The 21,509-nt window shown below is 39.7% G+C and overlaps 1 long non-coding RNA gene across 1 annotated transcript; it reads right to left on the reverse strand.

Annotated features, from left to right (window-relative positions):
• Positions 1-217: 217 nt before the first annotated feature.
• LOC120442027 lies at positions 218-3,637 on the reverse strand. The gene is made up of 5 exons (XR_005614476.1): positions 3,070-3,637; positions 2,926-2,979; positions 2,737-2,782; positions 2,590-2,652; positions 218-803 (listed from the first exon to the last, which is right to left on the reverse strand). It is a non-coding gene; the product is annotated as an uncharacterized LOC120442027 (long non-coding RNA).
• Between the last annotated feature and the right edge of the window lie 17,872 nt (positions 3,638-21,509).

Here is a 21,509-nt window from a genome sequence, read left to right on the forward strand (position 1 = left end):
TTTCTCATTTTTCCCCTCTCACTAGTGATGGCCAAATGAAGCTTTCTGAAGAATTGAAGCTTGTATTGAAAAAGGGTTCATTACTCGAAGCTTTTCAACAGTCCTGTCTGGTGACATCTGGTGGGCAAAAATATGAAGAGCAGCTTGAATCTACAACAAACTGAAACGAACTGCTCGATAATGACAGCCAACTCTACAGGGTGGAGTTTACATTCCTGTCTGATATTGGGTCACCGTTGTGTTGCTTTGAACATGTATTTTTTGGGTGAAAAAAATTGTTGTTTATTTGTTTAAAACATTTTGATCAACTTCCCTCGTTTAACCAAGCGTCACGGTGTGGTCTCTCTTTGTTTGTGACTTCTTGATGTTGGTAGATAGTAATATCTAAAAAATATCATATACACACAACACGTTATGGAGTATGCTTCTGCTGTGAGGCCCTGCCTCCATGTACTAATACAATTAATCACTGGACAGCTGAACAGGTATGTTTATTAATAATATTATATTTGGCCAATATTCTTATACATATTTTTGACCTGGGGGCAGAATTGATTGTGAACTGGAAAGGGAAAATGCTTATGAACTTGCAAATTAAAAACATGATGCTTTTAAGGTAACCCTTTTTCATTTAAGAAGGGAATTTGTTCCACTGTGTGATGGCTGAGTCTGCTTGTTTTCATGGAGTAACTTCTCCTGCCTTAAAAAAAAAAAAAAAAAACACCCTCTCAGAAGAGGCTGGAGTGCACAGAAACTGGTAGAGATGCAGGTATCTGGTCGTCCTGGGTTCCACAGACTATCAGCTAAAAAGAATAAACACATTAAATTGCTGTACATTTGTAGAATAACATTTTAAGATTACTTTAAAAATAAAATATATTTTTATTACATTAAATGTAAAGAGTCAAATTGGAAATCTTTCTAAAGTTATTTCATGATATGTACATTATGAAAAGCAGATTTTTGACAATTTAAGTTTTTTACATTTTTAGATAAAATAAACATGCAAAAAAACAAACAACAAGAACACAAAACTGGCAAACCCAACCAAAACTGACCAAAATCAACCGAAAATACTCCCACACGACAGAACCTCTCCTCTGCCTCTCTGGCTCCATATCTCTCAATAGAACGATCTGTGGTTTGCCATCTCTCACCATCAGAACACTCCACAAATCCTGTGAATTATAGCACCGCCGCCACCGCTACTGGTTTGCGCAACCATGACGATAAACTAATTCACCATCACCGATAGATTCGTCATTACTTTGCATAACTTGAGCTATTTGGTCGAGAAACAGGTCAGGGTCATATTGATCATCAGGATTTAAAACAGCTTGAACATCAGAAACCAACGTGGGTCCACGCAGGACCACATTTAGAACATGACCCTGCTGAGATCCAGCCACAGCTCTATCACATTGGCAGCTTCTAACTCTTTCTGACACTTGTTCTGGATCATCAACACTTATGTCCCTAAAATCAAGGCGCTCATGCAATTCTTGGGCGTTGAAATTAGGTATCTCTCTAATGCTACGCTGACTGTGACTGCCCGCCCCAGACTGAACAATGGGCTCGAATACTGCAGCACCTGTTTGTGAATGGTTAACACTTAAGGAATTTCCATTGTTTGAGGGGTTGTGTGGTGATGCGTCAGCAGCAGCTGCAGCAGCACCCAGATACGCATGTACGCCAGGTGCACACCCCCAATCAGGAGTGACAGAAGCCTCAGCAATAAGACGTCAGCGGTAGCCTGAGTAACAACAGTCCCTACAGCAGCGGCAGCAGCAGCCGTGACAATAGGCATATCCGGATGTGAATCGGTTGCATGAGCAACAGCATCGATATAAACAGCATCATCAGCAACAGCTTCAGAATGAGTTGGACAAGGACGTGCATTAGACACAGGACTGTCTGCTGCAGCGACACTACTAAGTCTTGCATGCAAAACTTCGCATTTGTTTATTATTTGCGCAGCCCACTGGTTAAAAGCCTCAAAGTGAAACCATTTAGCTCGAGTGGAGGTACCATCATTGTGTTTGAATAATTTATGGGGTGGGTCCATGGTGTAGACTTTAAAAGTCAGCGATTTAACAATCTGGTACTAATGAGATCTAATAAATCCCAGGTATTGTTTATTGCCTGCTGGGTACTAGTTAGAGCCACTGCTATTAATTGCAAATCCCCCTGTGCTGCTACTTGATGTTGGTTGACTTTAGCTGCTATTTCTTGCACATCCCTCTGTACTGCTTGTTGATGTTGGCTGAGTTTAGCATCGATCAAAGATAGTATATCGTTGTTTGAAGCAGAATGGCTCTGATCAAAAGTAGAGGTGTTTGCTGCATTTAAGTATGCGTTATATGCCTGTGAAGGGGAAGAGGGAAGGGGTTGTGTGATTGCTGTGGAGACAGACGTGTGTCACACACACACACACACACACACAACACGTCTGTGTTATTCTGGATGGCCCTGGTTCTTGACACGCTGCGTACTCTGTCTCAGGTCTGGTGTATTAGAACATTTGTAAATATTTAAACCTTTTTTTTCCTTTAAATTGGTTGTCATGTATACAGAGACTTGTATACATACCTAATGTAAGGCTTGGTGTTATTGCTCCAGCTGCTGTAGGTATTTCTGGACACCTTATTGACCCTGTGTCCGGGGGGATAAGGACAGTTAATGCACGGTTTAAACAAAACACTCTTATATTTAAAACATGTGTAACACTGTATATACCCTGTGTTTTTTAGAGGTGTAGTTTGTCCTATATAGGCTTGTGATCCTGTAGAAAGAGACAGAAACATACATTTTAAATGGTACTATATGAGAAACAGGTAAGATTGCTTCTAAAACAACGAGTCAAACTGTTTTGTGTGAGCGAGTGACTTTTTTTTTTTTTTTTTTTTTTAAAGAAGAAACACAAACCTTGTTAATGTGAAATGTATGCTGTCCCGTTGTGACGAGCTCCTAAAAATCAGGCTTTGGTTTTAGAAAAGAAAACACATTGAATATCCTATGATATGCTATGATATAAATTTAAAAATACATTAACAGTCTTGTTTTACTTACCATATATGAAGTCCATGTTAAAAAAAAGAACACTGTTAGCTTTGCTGTCCGCCCTGCTGAACATAGCGTTGTGCTCGCAAGGGCTGATGTGTAGTAGTGAGGAAAAATACAGGGTGTCTGTGTCATGTCTGTTTGTAGGCAGGCAGGAAGAGAGGACCCAAAATGCAGGACTCATGGAGGCGGACGAAACTTCAAAATACACAGCTTTATTGCTGGGAGGAAGCAGAACAGAAAAACACTAACTAAATTGGGAGTACAGAATAACTAGATGGGCTGGCGGGCTGGCAAACAGAACACACAGAAGAAGAAACGGTACAACACGACACTAAGCAATGGCAATCACAGGGCTAATATACACAGGGAAGTAATCAGGGAATGGAAGACAGGAGGGAGACAGAGCTGGGAGAGATCAGGGCTAACGAGACAGGGGGAGCGAAGCTGGACACACTGGCATAGTACACAACCTTTCAAAATAAAACAGGAAACAATAAACAAAGATGCAGACTAGGAAACACGGACTTTACACGGGCAGAATTAAACCTAAACTAAACACGAGACACAACCTAAGAGCTAATCCCTCACCAAGAATAACTGAAACAGATCTATAATAATAATAATAATAATAATAATAATAATAACAATAATAATAATAATAATAAACAAAGCACCAGAACATCAGAAAATAATCCATAATGCAACAATAAACCAAAATATAAGAAACTCAAAATGCTGGATCAACACTGACCCAGAACCGTGACAGTCTGATTAGGGTGTTTTTATATAGGTGGGGTTGGTTTCAGTTGACCTCTGAGAAGTAGAGATAAAAGAGTAGGATGTAAAGAAAACCCCTCGGAGGTTCGGTTGGTCAGTAAAAAATGTAATTGACAGATAAAAGAGCAGTTTGTAATGAAAAAAGGTTGAAACTATAGAGGTACAGTTAGTCACTAGGAGGTGTGATTGTCCTGGAAAAGCCATTGGAGGTTCAGTTGGACATGGTTTCAGCTGACCTCTGACATGGAGAGCATGTGGGGGCAAAAAATGCTGCCGGTATATTACTGCTTACAAGGAATCACCATAGCTGATAAGGAGCTCATCATCAGCCAGCTAGCTGATGACACCACACTCTTCTTGAAGAATGTAAATCAAATCTGTCCAGCCCTTAGTGTTATTAGTGATTTCTCTGAGGCATCTGGATTATGTCTAAATCTAAAAAAATGTGAATTACTAGCAATTAAAGGCTGCACTGCAACATTTATGTTAAATAAGAAGTCACATACCCAGGACTGTTAATATCCAAAGACTAAAAGTCAAGATGCTCGTCAAACTTCACTCCGATTATACAAAATAAATCCGAAAAAAGTTCAACCAGTGGCTGCAAAGGGATTTATCTCTGACAGGTAGAGTGTTAATTACTTAAGCTGAAGGGATATCACCACTGGCATATGCTGCTCTCTCCTTACATCTGGTGGCTCAACTGGTTAATAAAGAGGGAGTACTGCTTACTTACAATGAATTCCTTACACTATATAATTTTCCAGTCAGTGTTCAGGAATTCTCTGCTTGGTGCCATACCCTCAGGTACTTTAATGTTATATAAAAACACTGACAGTTCAATATCTACCTCAGTCACTCTCCCTGATCCAGCTGAGTCAGCAGTGGGAAAAATCTGCTTTTCACAGGAACTTGGTAACAGCAATAAGAGAATACGTAGTTTATTCCAAGAAGATATCGTGTCTCTCCCATATATATAATATCTTACTGGAACCGACATGTTCCAGATATCACCTGGAAGACAGTCTGGATGATCCCATAAATATCTAATTGTAAACAAGGTGAAGGAAATCTCATATAAAATTCTTCATAAATGTTACCCAGCCAGTCACTATATGGTAACATTTAAAAGAGACATAAATACTAATTGAACTTTCTGTGGGGATCATCCAGAAACTGTGGCACATCTTTTTTGGTACTGTTCCTCTACACAGAGATTCTGGAAGAAATTTAGCAGTTTTGTTATCGTAAATATTTTAAAGGAGTTTTCTTTATGATGGAAAATGTTTTATTCTGTTTCTTTAAGTTCTCCAGGAAGAATGATAAATGTTTTTTATAATAAATTTGTTAATATTTTAGCTAATTTTTTAGCTAATTTTTTTTAAATATAAGTTTATTAATAAAACACCATATTTCTGCCTTTTTATAAGGATATGGAATTGTACATGCAATCAATATCAGACTCAACCAACAAAAAGCCTCTCAGAACAATATATATATGTTTTTGTTGATTTTTGATTTTTTTTTTACTCATAAGATAATTTTTTACCCCTGGTTTTGTATGTTCATGTTTTGGTCTTTCGTAAACTTCATCTGTTTGTATTTTGTATACTCATTGTGTGTTCAATAAAGTTCAATAAAAAAAACTACGTTCTAAATGAAGCTTCAGACGTCACTAATCACGTGACTGTGGCCAAACGAATCAAGCCTCAACACAGTGCTTCTGTGTGTCGTAGGGACCGATCAGTTTTCTATCGCCCATTAGCTGGGAGTAAGGGCGCCCTCCGTTTGCGAGGTGCGCCTGCTGCTTGCTGTACAGGGAGGAGAGGGCGGGGCGGCGGGGGATTCTCTGGCTGGCTGGAGCAGCGTCTAATAGCCAACTCGCAAAATAAAATAAAAACAAACCAACAAACACGAAAACACCAGACATTATGATACAGACTTATAATTTGCACCGATGTTTTTTCGAAATTCTATAAAAAAGTGCGCCTGCTCGCTGCTGAAGTCAAAGTAAACTTTATTGTCATCTCCGCTACATACAGTCCAGTATATAGAGAGACGAGACGACGAGGCTTCAGTTACAGCAGTGCAAATAAACGAACAATAAATATAAGAAGAGTAAGAAAATAAATATATACTTTAGGACCAGGGGTAAAGGGATCAATAACAATTTAAAATTTATAATTTACATTTTGATGATTTAAAGTCTCACACACAACCCGTCGAAAGGGGAGGGAGACCTGCTGTTTCCAAATAGAGCACATTTCATTCATAATGTTGTAAATCCAAGCCCATTATGTATTCATGATTTGAGTCCTGGGTTGTGTGAAATCTCAGAAATGCATCCTAGACAAAGTGAATCTGTGAACTAAGGTGTAGGTCTGTTAGATTATGTTGTGGTGATCCTCTGGTTGAGGGATGGGTGTTCATACTGGAGTGCAAAATTAAAGCCAATGGAAGATGGACAAGAGAAGTTCAAAGCCATCAGGTGCTCAGTTTAGAAAAAAGAGAAAAGTAGAGGAGGAGAAACGAACAAAAGATGCAGGTAAGCAGATGTGTCATTGGATAATGGCAGGTCATCCAGAAACAATCAGAATCATATTCAGAATACTTTCTTAATACCTAAGGAAATTATGTGGGTTACAGTTGCTCCAAGAAGAAATGGTAAAAATAGTAACAGTAACAGACTAAACTCCAAACAATACATTATGTTACAGATTTTAATATTAATTAGTCATTGTCAATTGTTGATTTGTCCTGTTCTCATTGTATGACGAATTATGATGGCTGTTTGGTAGCCGTTTGCATACAATGCATACTCTCTCTCTCTTCATATGTGTGTGTGGACAACAGTTTTATGTTAATGTACAATCCTTAATATGTTTTGTGTGTGTGTGTGTGTGGGGTGGTGGGGTGGGGGGGCAGAGGGAGTGTTCGCCCAGGGCGCCAAACAGGCTAGGACCGCCACTGAGCATCAGTATGTACAATTCTGGGCGTCACGTGAGTTGCAGGTGTTACCATATAACGGAAATCTCCATTGTTCTGTAGCAGTGGTTCTCAAACGTTTCACAATGAGTTTCACCCTTACGAGCGTTTCTGGCTGGCTGGAGCAGCATCTGATAACCAACTCGTAAAATAAAACAAAACAACAAACACAAAACACCAGATATTATGATACAGACTTATAATTTGCACCGACGTTCTATATGCGAAAAGTGAGCGTGAGAGACCTTGGTGCGCCTGCTCGCTGCTGAAGTCAAAGTAAACTTTATTGTCATCTCCGCTACATACAGTCCAGTATATAGAGAGATGAGACGACGAGGCTCCAGTTACAGCAGTGCAAGTAAACAAACAATAAATATAAGAAGAGTAAGAAAATAAATATTCATTTTAGGACCAGGGGTCAAGGGATCAATAACAATTCAAAATTTATAATTTACAGTTTGATGATTTAAAGTCTCACACACAACCCCTGGAAAGGGGAGGGGGACATGCTGCTTCCAAATAGAGCACATTTCATTCATAATATTGTAAATCCAAGCCCATTAGTCTATTAGGTTAATTGTGGTGATCCTCGAGTTGGGGGATTTGTGTTCATACTGGAGTGCAAAATTAAAAAAAAAAAAAAAAAAAAAAAAAAAAAAAAAAAAAAAAAAAAAAAAAAAAAATTCATGATGTAATATTATAGTATAAAGTATATCAGAAATCTGTTCACTATTTCTATTACAAATTATATCAGTAAGGAAGCTGACTAAATATTAACTGATAATTTATGGCAACGGGGTGGGATTAAATAAGTGTTTACTTCTTCCCACTCCCTTTCAACATGTAAATTAATCAGAATGTTTTGGGGGTTTTTTGTATGTATTTTGTATAGTATATATATATTTGTTTTCTCTCTCTTATTTTCTTTTCTAAATGTACCTGTATATTGTTCACATGTTGAAATTAATAAAAAAAACAAACAAAAAAAAACCCAATGGAAGGTGGACAAGAAAAGTTCAAAGCCATCAGGTGCTCAGTTTAGAATAAATAGAAAAGAAGAGGAGAAATGAGCAAAAGATACAAGTAAGCAGATGTGTCATTGGATAATGGCAGGTCATCCTGAAACAATCAGACTAAACTCCAAACAATACATTATGTTACAGATTTTAATATGAATTAGTCATTGTTGATTTGTCATGTTCTCATTGTATGACGAATTATGATGGCTGCTTGCATATACTCTCTCTCTCTCTCTTCATGTTTTTCTCTGGTAATTTTCGGTAACAGTTTTATGTTAATGTACAATCCTTAATATGTTTTATGTGTGTGTGTGTGTAAAGTTCCACAATAAATGTGGAACTTTCTATTTTGTCTGTTTTTGTGTCTTGCATATAAACCTTTAAAATGAATTCAATTTTATTATGTGTTTATGTTTGGCCTACATCAGTAAGAAATGCCAAATTATATACACAAAGTTATAGAAATCACCACTCCCGTTATTCATGATGATTTCAATAACATCACATAATAACATGTAACATCACATCCTGTAAACATAGTCTGCTTGTGTCTTTTCTCTGGAAATGAACATTTTCAGTCAATATAGGTAATACATCAACATGGCTGCCATGGCTAAGTTAGGAATATTTATAATGTAATTTCCAAAACTTGCATATGATCTGCAATTTGTAGCAGATCTACTGACTGGGCCTTTCTCAATATGCGTGCTTGTGCGCATGCTTGCGTTCTCGTTTACTCGTGATACGTCATCAGTCGGAGACCAAGTACTGTTCCAATTGGCACGCATCAAGCCGAGAACGCGAAAAAGTCCCGGATGTGTTCTCGCTCCGCCCGTTTTATCGAGCATGCATCGGTGGTGACTTGTGTGGACTTGGTACAGCTAAATATCCCAGAATGCATTTCGTCCAAAACTCAAACGCGGCAATGGCGGACGAGCGGGGCTAAAAACTTTTAAATATTACTCTTTCTGGGTCACAAAATAAACTTTTAAGTTATTTTCAAGCGAGAATGTAGCTGTGTAAACTTCAAATATCTGCTCGATTTATCAAGATATCATATATTTCCAAACGCGCTCCGACGTTTTTGGAGACGTCTGTGACCCGCCAGCTCCACAGCAGACAGCGAGGTCGAGGATTATTAGAGCCGGCAAGAACAGTGGGCTCCCGGCACATCGTTTTCAGTGTTTTCCGGTCTTCCAAAAGAAGAAAAAAAACCTTCAACTACATGACATGCAATTGTGTATTTGTTTTCATCTTATCAAACACTTGAAGTTTTACAAATCACCACTCCTTTTGTTAATATCATTTCACAGTCTCAGACAATCTAGTTTTTCTTACAGAGATTGAATGCACCTTTTGCGGATGGCGGTACCACACAGTGTGTGTGGACTTCCCCTGTACAGAAGGCAACTACAAATGTTGTGAATGCTAAATAAACAGAAACAAATGATCCCCGTTGTCTTTGCTTAATGATTGGTTTTAGTCTTGACAATCCTCATTGCTGGCATTGCATCTTTCAATGCCAGCAATGCCAGGTATCAGTGCTCAAACCTTTTGTGTTTGTTTCCAATAAGTTGCCCACCTCAGGAAGCAAAAATGTGTTCTTTTACTTGTTAGATGAACATATGAGACACTTTGACTCTTCAGTGCAGTGTGGAGCCTAACAAAAATCTGTTTTGTGTCCCAGCTGATCAGCAGGAGGAGAAGAGTCTGACGGAGCAGCAGAGGAACATTTTCAGCTACTTGGACTCAGCTCAGCCACTACAGAGAAAACAATGAGCTCAACGCAGAAGGTGACAGACAGAGCAGGGCGATATGACCAAAAATATTTATCACGATATACATTTGAAAATTTGCAATAACAATATAACTGATGATGTAATTGACACTAGACAAAATACTTTACAACTCCACAACTTTATTAAAAAACCCGTCAATGTATTTTCACTTAAACAAGCAGCTGTTTTTTATGTGCATTAAAGTTAAATTTAACAGTGCAAATGCAAATTCCTTGCTGACAGTTTAACCAAAAGGCATTTCCAGTGGAAATTGGCCGACATATCCTGAGCATAACCATGTATAATATCCACAAAACTTAAAAAGAGGTTATACAGTCGTGTCCAAAAGTTTTGAGAATTGCATAAATATTGGAAACTGGAAAAGTTGCTGCTTAAGTTTTTATAATAGCATTTTGCATACACTCCAGAATGTTATGAAGAGTGATCAGATGAATTGCATCGTCCGTCTTTGCCATGAAAATGAACTTAATCCCCAAAAACCCTTACCACTGCATTTCATTGCTGTCATTAAAGGACCTGCTGAGACCATTTCAGTAATCGTCTTCTTAACTCAGGTGAGAATGTTGACGAGCACAAGGCTGGAGATCATCATGGCTGTATCCCAATTCAGGTTCTGCAGCTTTAAAGTACGCAGCCTCAACGGTCCTCAAGGGCCACGTACTCAAAGACCGTTAAGGTCAGAAGTGCGAGGCTTGTAGGCTTGTGAAATGGGACGGTCTAGCCGCTGTCGCTCTGCCCAGGTTGCCTAGTAACCATGATACTAACAGCTGGAAACGTTTCATACAGCTTTGTTTGACAGAAATGAAGGAGAACATATTTTGTTCATTTGTTTCTACATGAGCTCTGTGTGATTTAATAAGTATCTGAGGCTGAGACCACAGGACTGTAAAACATGATTGTTGGGCTTCATTTCTGTACTGAACAGTTTTAAGATTAGTTAGTAAATAACAATTAGCTAATGTTATTCATGAGACTAAAGTCATCTCACTTTAGTAATGTTACTATAATATGGCCAATATTATAGTTATTATGTTAATCACTTCACTCAAAGACAAGTATCTTTGACAGTGTATATATAGATGTATCATATATAAGAGACAAATATTGTTTGTTTAATTTGTTGGCATTACTAAATTTGGCTCAATGCTTACATATATGTGTAAAAAGAAAATGTACGAGCTGTGATAACTGTTTCTGATCGAATGAAGAGTAGCCTGATATATTAAATATTCCTTTTTTGGGTGAGAAAATCAGACCATGTCATAACTGCTTTAAGTCATACAGAATAGATATCAGAGCCTTAAACAGGCTGACTTCTGCTAAATGGGTCAAACTGGGCAGAAAGTATACAAACACATAACATCCTTATAGAATATGATGTAACACTATAGATCAACTTACCTCAGAATATATAAAGCATATAAACAACTACAACAATATGATGCAACAAACACAGCAGTGCTACTAATCCAAAATACTCAAAGCTTCATAGAACTGAAACAAACATTTATTTTTAGCTCCATTCTGCTGCTGATACATACTTTAGGTTTCTGAACATTAAACTTGTTGCTGCCTTTCATAGTGTGTAACTTGAAGGCCCTGAGTACTTTCTCCCACACTGAAAACACTGGAATGATAACATTATTTGAACATTACCTAATAAGACTGATTCAGGACAGACAATTAGTTATTCTAAACTTTCCTAGCAGTCCTTCACAAACAGGGAACAGTCTGTCTATTCTCTCCATCTGTCAGCTGCTGCTGGCTTTTCCTCCTCCTCTTCCTCACACACTGCTGAGTTTGTCCTGGTGGATCATCAGGGGTGTAAGCCTCACAGATGATGTGCAGCAGTGGGTCCCTCAGTCTGTCCTTACTTTGGACACTTGCAGTTGTCACACATGGAAATCAAATGTGTGATAAGCTGCAGGATTCAAACACAAGTGTAATTTATAAATACAGTGGTTCCCAAACTTTTTTTGCTGGGCCCCCCCTGTTTTACAAGAAAAATGTTCGCGCGCGCACGCACAAACACATCCTCCAACCACACACACCCATACTTTGTTCCATTGCGGTTTATTTCACACCTCAAACATTTAGTAAACAATTAAGCAAATACAAGTAATCTGCAAAAAATTACAGGTAGTAAGAAAATAAACTACTAACTCTTTTATGCTACGTCCGCACCTACACGGGTATTTTTGAAAACGCAGCTGTTTCGTCCACACGTAAATGGCGTTTCGAATCACCGAGAACGGAGATTTTTTAAAACTCCTTTTTTGCGTTTACGTGTGGACGAGTTCGTCACGCAACGTCAAAGGTATGTGCCTTTTTTCACGTCACGCTATGCACCACGTTATTGTTTACATGAGATGAATTGCAGAATAGCAGATAGAGACGAAATACTGTTAATCTGACTATCTGCAGGTTTTACACGCGTACATATACACACAGTTACTGTCCCTCTATTTAGAAAGGCAGAGGTGTCACGGTGTAATTATTTTACATGTAGTTGTTTTTTTTCCTGTGTAATAATATTCAACATTGCTATCAATACATTTTTCAAAAAATGTCTCTCTGTGCAAAATGGGTTCAAAAACATAAACAGCTGTGGGATACTGTTTGTCCGTGATTTGGAGAGCCCAGCGCTGCTCCCGACAGGGAAAACTAATTCTGCAGGGGAGACCTACCTCAGCACTTGTACAGGTGAAGCCAAAGGGAAGATATGCTTCACCAGATTTTCTAGTATTTGGCTTAGAATGAAGTTGGTTTGGAAACATATTCAGTGATGCTTCATCTCCTGCTTTGCGTTTCTGTGGCCGCCCCGTGCTAGCAGTGTCCAAGCGTTTTGTTTCCCCCCCTCTTTCATGCCGCGCCCCCCCCCCCCTGCAATGGCTCTGGGCAGTGGCGTGCACAGACATTTTGGGGGGCAAGTGCTCCAGGGGGAAAAAAGGGCACTTTTTGCATATGTGGAAAACCTTTTCTTTTTATAATAAAAAAATCGCATGCTGGTAGATGGCATAGAGCTGCTTCCCTGCTGTGACTGACTACAATGGAACAATAATAATAATAATAGTATTATTATTTATCATAATAATAAGCTTAAACAGATAGTTTTAATAATAACCCATACTGCAAGTCTTGTAACATAGAAATAACTTTCGTAGGTACAAAATAATAGTTAGCTCAATGCCTGCTGATTAAGTTCATTAAAAACTAAGTGTGAACAGCTTTTAAGATTTTTCAATAGAATTAACTGCAAGGAGCAGGTTACATTAAAACATTAAAATAGAACCTGACTCTGCCCTTGACTCTGACCTTTCATCTTCATTTTCCTTTGCTTTCATCCAGGAGAGCAGAGAACTGCTTCCCTGGGCTGCCTGTTGTAGATCCTTTCTTTCTCCTTTCTCAGCCTCTCTTTCCTAGGCATTATGCTTGCTAAAATTAGTAAATAAATAGACCAAAATGTATGAGAACGAATAAGACTGACTGTGGTCATTACAAGAACAGGGCAGAAATGGTCGTTTTCACAGGCAATTGGGAACTGCCTATTTTTCCTTTAGCAAATTAATGTGTTAATGTTGCCAATATGTTACACCAAAAAAAATTAACATGTCTAACCAGTGCTTCTCAAAACTTTTAACATGCACCACCCCAACACCGTACCCTTCAAACTACCAATAACAACGTCACTGTTCTGTCACAATCAGGTCACAACACAGTGCGTAAATGTTCTGCGAGCATCGCTGAGTCAGTAACAACCAGTTAGGCTAAAGACTGCATCTTTAGACAGTTGGACGGTGTTCTAACTTTCTCACAGGAGACACCTACTAAAGACAGTCAAAGACATTAATTTCAATCTTACCAAAGTAGGACAGTAGTTGACGTTAGTTATGGAAAGGCTAATCCACAAAAACGGAGAAACGTCCATAATTCTATTATTCATAATCATGTCAAGGTTTTAGGTTTTTCTGCAGTTCCATCTCTAAAAAGTGTGATGTCTTCCGTCACTGACTTCAGTTTGAAAACTTTGTATTTATTCACAGATTTCCGTGAGATCATCCTAAAATTTGTAACGAAAAATGGGCTCAAAGAGCCCTCTGCCTAACGGCATGTAGCCTATAGCATAACGTGATATTTTCAATAGTGTATGCAAAAGGTCGGAATTGATGGAGAGTGGGGTTGCCTAAATGGTTTAGGTTACATTTTAAATGTGTCGCTTTTTTTTTGTTTATCCATATGGATGGATGGAGGGGCAAGCTGGCAAAGTTTGTCATGTGCAGTTTCTGACAGGCTACTTCACAACAAAACAATTGCAGGTTGGTCTTAGAGGGCAAACAGAATAATTTCACTCGATTCATGGGTTACCTGACTGGTTGGGAAGGGAAAGAGCTGCCGTGTTGTCCGCCGTGCCTCCCAGTCGCTATAGTTAGCCTACTATGCCTACTCCAAGTAGTCCTATGTCATGCCGCTGCTACACGCCTCACAACAAATGAACTGCAAGCGTGTTCACGTGACACGGTGACAGTGAAAAAGCGACAGGGTTCGGGTGTCTTTGAAGAAGGGGCACAAATCAAGCCATTATTTTCACACCTTTTTAAATCGCGCAGCTTTAAAAAAAAAAAAAAAAAAAATCATGTCTTTCAAAAGGGCACTTTTTTGGACTGAGGGCAAAAGGGCAAGTGCTTCAGCACCACCTCGTCTCTATCTGTGCACGCCAGTGGCTCTGGGGGGCGGGCCCCACACTTTGGGAAAGTCTGACGTAGCACATTTCATTTCTTTATTTCATTTCTTTATTTATTTCACACCTGGTTCAACAGTGCCTCTCCTCCCACACACAGAACCCCCCTCCCATCAACATAACACTGCACCCATGGGTGAAAAGGAGCAGGAAGAAGAATAAATTCTTGTTAGCACCTGCCCCCTATCTGCAATCCAAATATTCTTACAAGAGGGCACCAATAACCCCCAGAAAACCCTCTAACATATATCTTTATGTAACAATGCAAAACTAAACAACAAATCAATATAATCAGCAATATACAGCATTAAATGGCAATGAAAATGTTTTCTTCCACATTTAGTCCTAATTACTTTCATGTTCTTCATATTGATTTATCCTTTTAAGTATGTAACACATTTTAAAACGGTGCATGTTTGTACAGCTCTTGAGATTATCTTCAAGAAAATTCCATATTCTTATACCTTTAACTGTCGGACACATTTGCCTTTGTGTGGTTCTAGCAAACTTATGCTTAAAGTCAAACTTCCTTCTACTGTCCCCACTTCCTGAACACAATACAAACAAACTTTGTAACTTAAGAGGTAATGTATTATTTTTTGCCTTGCACATGAATAATAATGTCTGTAATTTCACTAAGTCTTCAAATTTCAACAATTTCGATTTTATAAACAAATTATTTGTATGTTCTCTATATTTAACATTATGAACCATTCGTACCACTTTCTTCTGTAACAAGTATAGAGGATGTATATAAGTCGCATATGTAGTCCCCCACACCTCAGCACAATAACTGAGATAGGGGAAAATTAGTGAGAAATATAAAATACGCATTGCCTTATAATCTAGTATATCTCTGACATTACCCAAAATATAAATATTTTTAACCATCTTTTTTCTAACATATTCAATATGAGATTTCCATTTTAATTTATCATCCAATACTACCCCCAAAAAACGGAGTTCAGTAACTCTCTCAATCGGAACTCCATCAATGGACAGAATTACTTCATCCTGTTTTACCCGATTTCCAAAAATCATAAATTTCGTTTTTGTCAAGTTCAAAGATAATTTGTTTACATCAAACCATTTTTTTAGTTTTTCCATTTCAGAAACCATTAATTCAGCCAATTCTTTCAATTTATCCCCAGCACAATAAAAATTTGTATCATCTGCAAACAAAACGAAATTTAACATTTTGGACACATCACAAATATCATTTATATATAAATTAAAAAGTTTTGGTCCCAAAACAGACCCTTGAGGAACCCCACATTCAATTTTCAGTCTTTCAGAGGAATTGCCTAAATAATGCACATACTGGGTCCTATTTTCTAGATAACTACTTAACCAGTTTAATGCAATTCCTCTCACCCCATAAGTATTAAGCTTAGAAATCAAAATAGAATGTTGCATCGTATCAAAAGCTTTTTTTAAGTCAATAAATACTCCTATTGTATATTTATTATTATCTGTTGCACACGAAATATCGTCAATAGTAGTCATCAGTGCTAATGCCGTTGATCTGTTTTTTTCCGAAATCCATATTGATTTTCACTTACTAATTGATGTTTTCCAATAAAGCTATCAAGTCTTTCCACGAACAGTTTTTCAAGTAGTTTAGAAAACTGTGACAGAAGTGACACTGGCCTATAATTATTAAAACTATGTTTATCTCCCTTTTAATACAAAGGTATCACTTTTGCCACTTTCATTCTGTCAGGAAATACGCCAGTATGGAATGAAAGATTGAAAATATAACAAAGAGGAGTAGGGATGGGTATCGTTTAGGTTTTATCCGATACCGGTGCCAAATCGGTACTTTTGAAACAGTGCCGGTGCTTAAACGGTGCCCGAACCGGTGTTTAAAGAATGGAGAACACAAAATTGGTCCAAAACCTTTCATGTTTAGCTGTTTTTTTTTTTTTTTGTAAAAAGATAACAATGTAAGACTTTTCTTCAGCTATACGGCATATGTGGTATCACTCTTGGCTGGAAGCAGTGCTTAAACAATGGAAAAAACACAAAATTGGTCCAAAAACCTCTCATGTTTAACTATTTTCCACTTTTTCTTTGGTCATTTTAGCCTTTTTGGCCAGGGTGAAGGGAGTATCTGCCGTCAAACAAGAAGACAGCCGCATGTAGCTATGATCATGTTTGCTAGTTCACCTTACATGCATTAATTTAATAACGTGGTTAGCTTACTCAACGTGAATTACACACGAACAACATTAAGCTACTCACGCAGAGAAGAACGGCTGCTGCTGCCATCATCGTCATCATTTCTGCTACACTGGCAGGGCTAGGGACCAGGAATCTCCTCTTCGGGTTCTTGCCAACTCCGGGTCCGATAACAGGCACCACACCCGCAGTAGATGTGCACGGTGTGAGGTCTCGCAGCAAGCTATAAAAAAAAAAACGTTATGCGTCGCCAGGTGTTTCATCGGATTCGAGGTGTTACCTCCTTTGACAGTATGACAGTATCAGCTTAAAGCACTTGTTGCAGGGTGCTCGGTTTGCATCTTTTGCTGTGAAGTACAGCCAGACTTTTGACCGCTTCGCCTTGGGCATTTTTAATCTGTAGCTCTGCTCTAAAAGAACGTACGTACCTGGCCCCGCCTACTATCCTCGGAAACGTAAAATGATTGGCTAGAATTGGCTCAGGAAAAAAAAAAAAAAGCACCGAAATAAAGCACCGAAATGTGTGCTGCTTTTCGGTCTGGTTACTACCGTTTATGTCAGAACCGGTGCCATCATGGCACCGGACACCGGTACCCATCCCTAAAGAGGAGTAATTATACAGTCCAATGTCTTTTTTAACTATAACCATATCTAAACCATCGCAATCAGTAGAGGTCTTATTTTTAGTCTTGTTTAAAATTGCTGCAATTTCTTTTTCAGTGATATCAGCTAAAAATATAGACTTAACTACTCTGCTTTCACCTTTCCAATCATCCTTTTGTTCTAACTTATCATGTTTTCTAATTAGATTTGCCAAATTAGGGCCAATATTTACAAAAAAGGAATTGAATTCATTTACCACTTCATTCATGTCCTTTATAATCTTATCTTCCTTATAAAAATACTTAGGCAAATCTAAGGAAACATTCTTATTGCCTAATATCTCTCTGAAAATATTCCAAATACCCTTTATATTATTTGTCTTTTCTTGAAATAATTTGTTATAATATTCTTTCTTGGCCTTCCTCAATATTAATACTAGCCTATTTTTATAGACTTTATATTTTATTTCAGCGGTCTTTGTTCTGAGTTTTATATAATCGCTATACAGTTTGTTCTTCTTTTTGCACGCGTTTACTAGCCCCTTAGTTATCCATGGTTTAAAATTAGTTTTCTTCTTCTTAAACTTAAGCAGTACCAGTGGACAATGTTTTCCATACAAGGCCAAATAAGTATTTAAAAACGCGTCATATGCGACATTAACATCATTTAGAATCAGAATCAGAATCAGAATACTTTATTTATCCCTAGGGGAAATTATTTTTTTTTGTTACAGTGCTCCATAATAAACAGACATTAACAAGACAGACAATACACTAACTAAGAATAGTACAATATATACAGGCATATATATACATAAGTCGTTTATTAATAAATAGCTAAAAAAGAAAAAGAAAGAAAAAGAAACATGTGTGTGTTAAGTGGATAAGTTATAGAGGGAGATGGCCACAGGCAGGAATGATTTCCTGTGTCGTTCAGTGGTGCTTTTTGGTACTCTCAGTCTCTCACTGAACGCGCTCCTGTGACTGACCAGCATGTCATGGAGTGGGTGGGAGGTGTTATCCAACATTGTCTTTATTTTGGACAACATCCGCCTCTCCGACACCACCTTGAGGGAGTCCAGCTCCATCCCCACAACATTACTGGCCTTACGGATCAGTTTATCGAGTCTGTTGGCATCAGCGACCCTCAGCCTGCTCCCCCAGCATGCAACAGCATAGAGGATCGCACTGGCCACAACAGACTCATAGAAAATCCTGAGCATTTTCTGGCAGATGTTGAAGGACCTCAGTCGCCTCAAAAAATAGAGACGACTCTGGCCCTTTCTGTAAAGTGCTGTGGTGTTTTTTGTCCAGTTCAGTTTATTGTCAATGTGTACTCCAAGGTATTTATAGTCCTCCACAATGTCAACACTGACCCCTGGATTGAAACAGGGTCAAGTGTTTCCTGGTCTTCCTGAAGTCCACTATTAATTCCTTGGTCTTTGCCACGTTGAGCTGCAGATGATTCTGCTCACACCACGTGACAAAGGAGTCGACCACAGCCCGGTACTCCGTCTCATCATCCCTGCTGATGCATCCAACCACCGCTGAGTCATCAGAAAACTTCTGAAGATGGCAGGTCTCTGTGCAGTGGCTGAAGTCTGTGGTGTAGAGGGTGAAGAGGAAGGGGGAGAGGACAGTCCCCTGTGGTGCCCCTGTGTTGCTGATCACCTTGTCAGACACACACTGTGGAAGACGTACATATTGTGGTCTTCCTGTCAGGTAATCAACAATCCAGGACACCAGTGAAGCATCCACCTGCATTGCTGTTAACTTATCACCCAGGAGGGTCGGCCTGATGGTATTGAAAGCACTGGAAAAGTCAAAAAACATGACCCTCACAGTGCTCGCTGGCTGGTCCAGATGGGTGTAGACACGGTTGAGCAGGTAGATGATGGCGTCCTCTGTTCCGAGACGAGGCTGATAGGCAAATTGCAGGGGATCCAGATGTGGTCTTACAATGGGTCGCAGCTGGTCCAGGATGAGCCTTTCCAAAGTCTTCATGATGTGGGAGGTCAGTGCCACGGGCCTGTAATCCTGGGGGCCACTGGGGCGTGGCGTCTTTAGAATAGGGACGAGGCATGATGTTTTCCACATCACTGGGACCCTTTGCAGGCTCAAACTCAGCATAAACAGTTTATGAAAGATTCCACACAACTGGGGGGCACAAGCCTTGAGGACGCGGGGACTCACTCCGTCTGGTCCAGCAGACTTGCCTGAGTGAAGTCTCCTCATTTGCCTCTCAACCTGGTATTGAGTGAAGGTGATGGGTGGGGGAGGGGTGTCAGGAATCCCACAGGAGGCAACAGTGCTATGGGAAGAGAGAGGCTGGCACAGTGGTGTGGCTCTGGGTTCCAGGCTGACTACAGGTGAGGTTGAGGGGGTGTGAGCAGACACTGTGGTGTCGAATCTATTGAAAAACAGATTCAACTCGTTAGCTCTATCCTCACCTCCCTCAGCTCCCCTGCTGTTGGTTGGCCTGAATCCAGTGATGGTCTTCATGCCCCTCCACACCTCTCTCATGCTGTTCTGCTGGAGTTTCCACTCCAGCTTCCTCCTGTAATTGTCCTTAGCCTCTCTGATCTTGTCCTTTAGTAACACCTGGACCCTTCTCACCTCCTCTTTATTGCCCCTCTGAAAGCCCTCTTCTTGTCGTTGAGGAGGGCTTTGATGTCCTTAGTCACCCACGGCTTGTTATTTGGGTAACAATGAACAGTCTGAGTTGGAACAATGGAGTCGGTGCAGAAAGTTATGTAGTCTGTGATACACTCAGTTAGCCCATTGATGTCCTCAGCGTGAGGCTCACAGAGTGTCTCCCAGTTGGTCACCTCGAAACAGTCCTGTAGTTCCGCTAAGGCCTCCTCTGACCACCTCCTAATGCTCCTCGTGGTCACAGGTTCCCTCCTCACAATTGGCACATAGCAGGGGGTGAGGTGAATCAGGTTGTGATCTGACCTACCAAGTGGGGGGAGGGAGGAGGAGCTGTATGCATCCTTTACATTAGCATACAGTAGGTCTAGAATTTTCTCTCCCCTGGTCGGACAGTCCACATATTGTCTGAATGTTGGAAGTGTATTGTCCAGTGATACATGGTTGAAGTCACCCGAGACCACAATAAAGGCACTCGGGTGCTGAGTCTGTAACCGGGCTATGGCAGAGTGGATAGTGTCACATGCAGCTGTGGGGTTAGCAGAGGGAGGAACATAAACAGCCACCAAGATGACGTGAGAGAATTCCCTGGGTAAATAATACGGCCTGAGTCCAACAGCACACAGTTCAATGTCCGGGCAACAAATCCTTTCTTTGATTGTTATGTTGGCAGGGTTACACCACCGGTTGTTAACTAAAACAGCAAGCCCACCTCCTTTCCGCTTACCGCTAGCGATGCTGTCCCTGTCCGCCCGAACAGTGTGGAAGCCTTCCACGGAGGCATTCTCGTCGGGGATGTCCTGGTGCATCCATGATTCGGTGAAACACATCAGGCTACACTCTCGGTATTCCCTCTGACTCCGTACCAGTGCTGAGAGCTCGTCGATTTTATTTGCTAAGGACCTCACGTTTCCCATCACGATAGACGGCAGACACGGTTTATACCTCCTCCTCACTTCGAGTCTCCGCTGTCTCACCGTCTCCTTCTTTTTTCTCTTCTGTCCTTGACCTCTGCATCCCCGATGTGTTTTTCTCCAAATTTCAGCTGGTACTTCCGCGGGTCTGGCCAGCGAGCCGGCCGGCATCAGGGCGATCAGCTGATCTCTGGAGTAAACAGTCCGTGAGTGTAGGAGATGTGCCGCGGTCCCGTTCCTTGATAAAAGTAATAGTTCCACGGCCACCAGAAGAAGAAAAACTCTCTCAATCCACATGATTGGGTGAAAGATAATAAACAGATGAAAATACAAGTCAGAAAAAAAAAAGAATAGTAAGAAAACAAAGCTAAACTAAGAGAAAAAGCAGGAGCGACTGCAACAGGCTGCACGCTGGTTGGCGCATGCATAAACCTCCTTCCAGTCCTCTTCCATGAGGTCATGTCTAAATTTATTTATTGCCTCCTCATTTCTTATCCTTATACATCTGTCCAATTGCTCTTCCTCCTCCTCCTTACGATTTCTCATATTGTAATCTAAGGTAAAAAAAAAAAACAGGTAAATGATCACTTATATCATTTATGATGAGGCCACTTTTAATATTATTCCCTAAACTATTAATAAAAATATGATCAATTAATGTTGCTGATGTATCCGTTATTCTACTCTGCTTTGAAATCAAAGGGTATAATCCATTTCCAAGTAGTAATTCTAAAAAGTCTGATGCCATGTGATTAGTCTCTTTTAGAAAATCAATATTATAA

The sequence above is a fragment of the Oreochromis aureus genome, linkage group 9 (assembly GCF_013358895.1).
Source record: "Oreochromis aureus strain Israel breed Guangdong linkage group 9, ZZ_aureus, whole genome shotgun sequence".
NCBI classification, from domain to species: domain Eukaryota; kingdom Metazoa; phylum Chordata; class Actinopteri; order Cichliformes; family Cichlidae; genus Oreochromis; species Oreochromis aureus.